This window comes from Bubalus bubalis, chromosome X (assembly GCF_019923935.1).
Source record: "Bubalus bubalis isolate 160015118507 breed Murrah chromosome X, NDDB_SH_1, whole genome shotgun sequence".
In the NCBI taxonomy this organism is placed as follows: domain Eukaryota; kingdom Metazoa; phylum Chordata; class Mammalia; order Artiodactyla; family Bovidae; genus Bubalus; species Bubalus bubalis.
Genome location: NC_059181.1, coordinates 117,656,115 through 117,661,152, shown reverse-complemented (window position 1 = coordinate 117,661,152; position 5,038 = coordinate 117,656,115). Strand labels below are relative to the sequence as shown.

The following is a 5,038-nucleotide window of genomic DNA, read 5'->3' as shown; positions in this document are numbered from 1 at the left end:
TTCAGTGAAATGTCTGTTTAGGTCTTTTTCCCACTTTTGATTGGGTTGTTTTTCTGGTATTGAGTTGTATGAGCTGCTTGTATACTTTTGTCAGTTATTTCATTTGCTTTATTTTCTCCCATTTGAGGGCTGTGTTTTAATCTTGTTTATAATTTCCTTTTTTGTGTAAAACCTTTTAAGTTTAATTAGGTACATTTTTTTATTTTTATTTTTTTACTTGTGTCAAGAAAATCATTGTCCTGATGAATGTCAAGGAAATTTTCCCCTATGTTTTCTTCTAGGACTTTTATGGTTTCAAGTTTCTACATTTTTTTTAATTTTTTTTCAAGTTTCTACATTTTTTTTAGTACTTTATTTCAAGAAAGAGAAATACTGGGTTCATAGCATCACTAGTTCTCATTGGTTATTTATGGTCATCAGGTATTCTTTCTATTTTAAATTGCCAGCCTCTCTGCCCTCTGTGGATTCCTAATTGAGAAACAGAGCAATCTCAGGCCTGTAGGCAGTGGTGTGCTGTGTTTGCATTCTTGGTCACTCAGTTGTGTCCAACTCTTTGTGACCCTTTGGACTGTAGACTGCCAGGCTCCTCAGTCCATGGATTTCTCCAGGAAGAATACTGGAGTGGGTTTCAATGCCCTCTTCCAGGAGAGCTTCCCAACCCATTCACTGAACCCACATCTCCTGTGTCTCTCGCATTGCAGATGGATACTTTATCAGCTGAGCCATCAGGAAAGACAAATGTTTAATAACTGGTTCTCTGAAAAAACATAAAGGCCCATTTTTAAGGGTAGAATGTATCTTCCCAAAATTCATATGCTGAATTTCTAGTGTCCAGTACCTCTTTATAAGTATTGACTTTGCAGATATAATTACTAAGCTAAGGTTATACTGGAGTAGATTGGGCCCCCAATCCAATGTGATTTTAATCAAAGAATGTCATGTGGAGGGAAAGAGACACACATAGAGGGAAGATAATGTGAAGAAACACTGGAAGGAGATAGCCGTCTACAAGCCACGGAGAGAAACAGATCCTTCTCTCATAGCTCCAGAAGCACCCAACTCTGTCAGTCTTGATTTCAGATTTCTAGCTTCTAGAACTATGAAAGAATCAATTTCTGTTGATTAAATCACCCAATTTTTGATAATCATTATCACAGCCCTAGTAAACCTCATTTGTAGCATTTGCCTATTTTCATGGAGCAACTACTCTCACTATGGCTGATATCAGCCTACTGATATACTATCACCAAACACAAAGTTATGAAGAGACATAGACAATAAACTCTGTCAAACTGGTTTATGCCAGCTTCAGCATACCACTACCTATGGGTCAATAAATTATACCCAATCAGGGCTGCGTATAAAAGCAGTGAACAGGTAGGTGATCCTGAGGTAAACATAAGTGGCCAATTAAAAATAATGTTTATCTTCTTAGTCATGCTCCATTTCTAAGCTAACTGCATTACATAAAGAAAAATGCGCATTGAAGAACAAGAGGAGTAGAATGAGAAGATGTGACAGAAACCATATGACTTGCAAAGACTAAACTATTTACTATCTGTTCTTCTACAGAAAAAATTTGCTTCTCACAGAAATAAAGAATTATTAGAAGCAGAGCAGTATATGGTCAAGTTAATTCCACTTAGAGGAAAGATATCGGAAGGAATTTACACCATTGACAAAGCAATGAGGCCATCAGGAACACAACTGGTGTTCCATATATAAGAGGTAATTTGAGTCTGTTGATTCCAGAAGATTCTGGGCATTGTTGATCTTACTCTTGTTCCACTGACTTAGTTTAAGGTAGTATAAATACTATATAGTTAGAAATATATATTTTCTCACCTGCTCTAGCTTTGACATCAATCCTTGTAAGGAACCTTGAATTGGGAAAAGGCAGAAATTCACTTTCTTAGTGCCCTATGTAAATTGACTTGCTAATTAATCATATAATTCTTATAATCTGCTACTTAGATTGCTGCTCTACCACTTCCATTTGTCGATAACAGTAGTGAAAGTAAAACAAGAATGCAGAAATCTATTGATATTATTATTATAATTATTATTCTCACTGTGGATTAAGTGTGCTTCCAAATTGCAAGGCTTTACCTGCATAAAATTGAATAAAAATTATCTCTCTATAAATTCATATATAAAATGAAAAGGTACATAACCAGAAAAAAGGGATGCATGTATTATACAATAATTATTAAAGATCTTTTAGAAAACAGTAAGGTAAATATAAATGTTCCAATAGGAAAATTGGCAAATATTTAGTTAAGTAACTCCCAAAAGAAATATATATATGGTCATTTAACTTTAAAAAGATGTAGTTTTACTGGCTTTAGTTGGATTGATTATTGACAAATTACTTGACATATTTGTTCTCATCTCATTTGACAGTAATGAAAAGACAAACATTTCCAAATATTCACCAAATATTTACTGGTCACCTACTATGTGCTGCTGCCGCTGCTGAGTCTCTTCAGTCGTGTCTGACTCTGTGTGACACCAGAGAGGGCAGCCCACCAGGCTCCCCCGTCCCTGGGATTCTCCAGGCAAGAACACTGGAGTGGGTTGCCATTTCCTTCTCCAATGCATGAAAGTGAAAAGTGAAAGTGAAGTCGTTCAGTTGTGTCTGACTCTCAGCGACCCCATGGACTGCAGCCTTCCAGGCTCCTCCGTCCATGGGATTTTCCAGGCAAGAGTACTGGAGTGGGGTGCCATTGCCTTCTCCGTACTATGTGCTAGACATTGCATATTCAACCCCTCCCCCACCCAGAAATGTTAAACAGGTCTTTGTTCCTATTATGTTGGCTTATCCTTGGGTAGAGGCATGTTAATGTATCTTTTATGTTTTAGTAACCACTCCCACCCCTGCAAAAAAAACAAAAAAATCAGAATTTCCAGGTACCCAGAAATCAATCCTAAACACACTGGTTTAGAAATTCTAGATTAAAAGTCATGAACTTAAATATATGTAGAGGTCAGGTCAGGCAGTTTACTTCAGAAACATGGGGAACTGAAGAGTTGCATGGTTTGTCTTAAGAAAGCAGTTTCTATTGAATTGAAGAGATCTTGCCTTGCAAAAAATGTGGATTAATGTTCTCAGATCTTTAAGGGTGGGAAGAGGAAGTAAGTGTGGGTTTTCACATTAATGTTTTCAGTTTTTAATTGTTGGAAACCAATGTTAATAAGAAAAGAACAATGTGTGGGATTTCAAAGAGGCATCTTCATTTGGCTTCTAGAACTAAAATTTGACTGGGAGTTCTATATGTGACTTATAGAACTGAAGTTTACAACATCTAGTCTACGCCTAAAAAGGAATTATGATTAGCCTGACCCACAGGAGATTTGGAGGCTATCCGGCTCAAGAAGAGAAGGTTGAGTGTTTCAGATGAGGAGAAAAGACAAGGGATCTTCTTGGGTTCTGCTGATGTCAGAGACTTCTATTGCCCTCAAAAGCTGTCCCTTGAAGTGGCAGGACCTTGGATACCAATGACTCCATGGAGGAGGTAGGATCCTTAGAGCTGTAGTTTAGAGAGCAGTGGTAGTGGTTGGAGGGCTTACACCTATGAGCCTGAGAATCATCAATGGGGAGGAGATTGCTATAGCCTCCTGAAAAATCACTGAGGACTACAATTCAACAGTGCCACTGGGGAGCAAGAAAGGCCATGCTACCAATTTATCAAGATTGCCCACATTGTCCAGCAATATCTCCTTTATTTCTCCTAATGTTAAATTCTAATATTATGATTTTGGTTTTATTGTTATAAAGAATAAATCAAAGAAAACATGTGCAATATATCTTATAGCCCATATTTCCTGGAGCATTCTGTTTCTGCTGCAGTAGAAATTGAGAAATGCAAGTTGATGCTATGTTTTTCATCTATAATTTAGCAAAGGATAAAGAATGAATGAGACAGTATTACCTAACATTTTGAATCATAAATTATAGCTATAAATACCAATTCTGCTACTTTTTGGGTCCTTTGGCAAATACCATATATCTTATATTATATAAACCTATATATTTTGTGATCTTCAGTTTCCTTATTGGCAAAATGGAGCTACTAAGAAAATCTACTCTTAAGATTGCTGGCTCAGCTCTTTCAGCCATCTTGGACCCTGTGAAGGCCTGCTGGGAACGGGACTTCTAAAACGACAAATATGTCTGGAAGGCTGTGGCCCAAGGCCATTTTTGCTGGCTGTAAGCGGGGTCTACGGAACCAAAGGGAACACACTGCTCTCCTGAAAATTGAAGGTGTATATGCTTGAGATGAAACTGAATTCTATTTAGGCAAGAGATGTGCTTATGTGTACAAAGCAAAGTACAACACAGTAACTCCTGGTGGAAAACCTAACAAAACCAGAGTAATCTGGGGAAAGGTAACTCGAGCTCATGGAAACAGTGGCATGGTTCATGCCAAATTCCGAAGCAACCTTCCTGCTAAGGCCATTGGACACAGAATTTGTGTGATGCTGTACCCTTCGAGAATTTAAACTTCTTGAAAATAAATAAAAGTGTGGGGGAAAAAAAAAAAGATTGCTGGCTCAGTTAAGGTAATGCATGTGAAGTGCATACAACAGTGTCTGGCACATGGTGAAAGCTCTAATGACCTATTAACATGAAGAAAGTATTCAAGATAAGGTCATGGTGGTAAGGCAGGATGACATAAACCTGAGGACTCTGGAACAGAGGTATCTACATAGTCAGTGCCATTGGCATGGCCCAGCAAGAAAACAGACAGAGGCATCTCAAAAAAGACAAAGCCAAGGAGGGAGCAGAGTAAATCTGAGGCTATGAGCATGGCCCAGTGAATTACATCTGGGGATGGGAAAATGGGTGGAAATAAGACTACTAAAGGAAGAGTTCCAGAAAAATATCTATTTCTGCTTTATTGACTATGCCAAAGCCTTTGACTGTGTGGATCACAATAAACTGTGAAAAATTCTGAAAGAGATGGGAATACCAAACCACCTGACCTGCCTCTTGAGAAATTTGTATCCAGGTCAGGAAGCAACAGTTAGAGCTGGA

General features: G+C 38.0%; 1 pseudogene; it reads left to right on the top strand.

The window, feature by feature from the left end:
• Positions 1-4,110: 4,110 nt before the first annotated feature.
• Positions 4,111-4,530, top strand: LOC102412557 (annotated as a pseudogene).
• Positions 4,531-5,038: the final 508 nt, after the last annotated feature.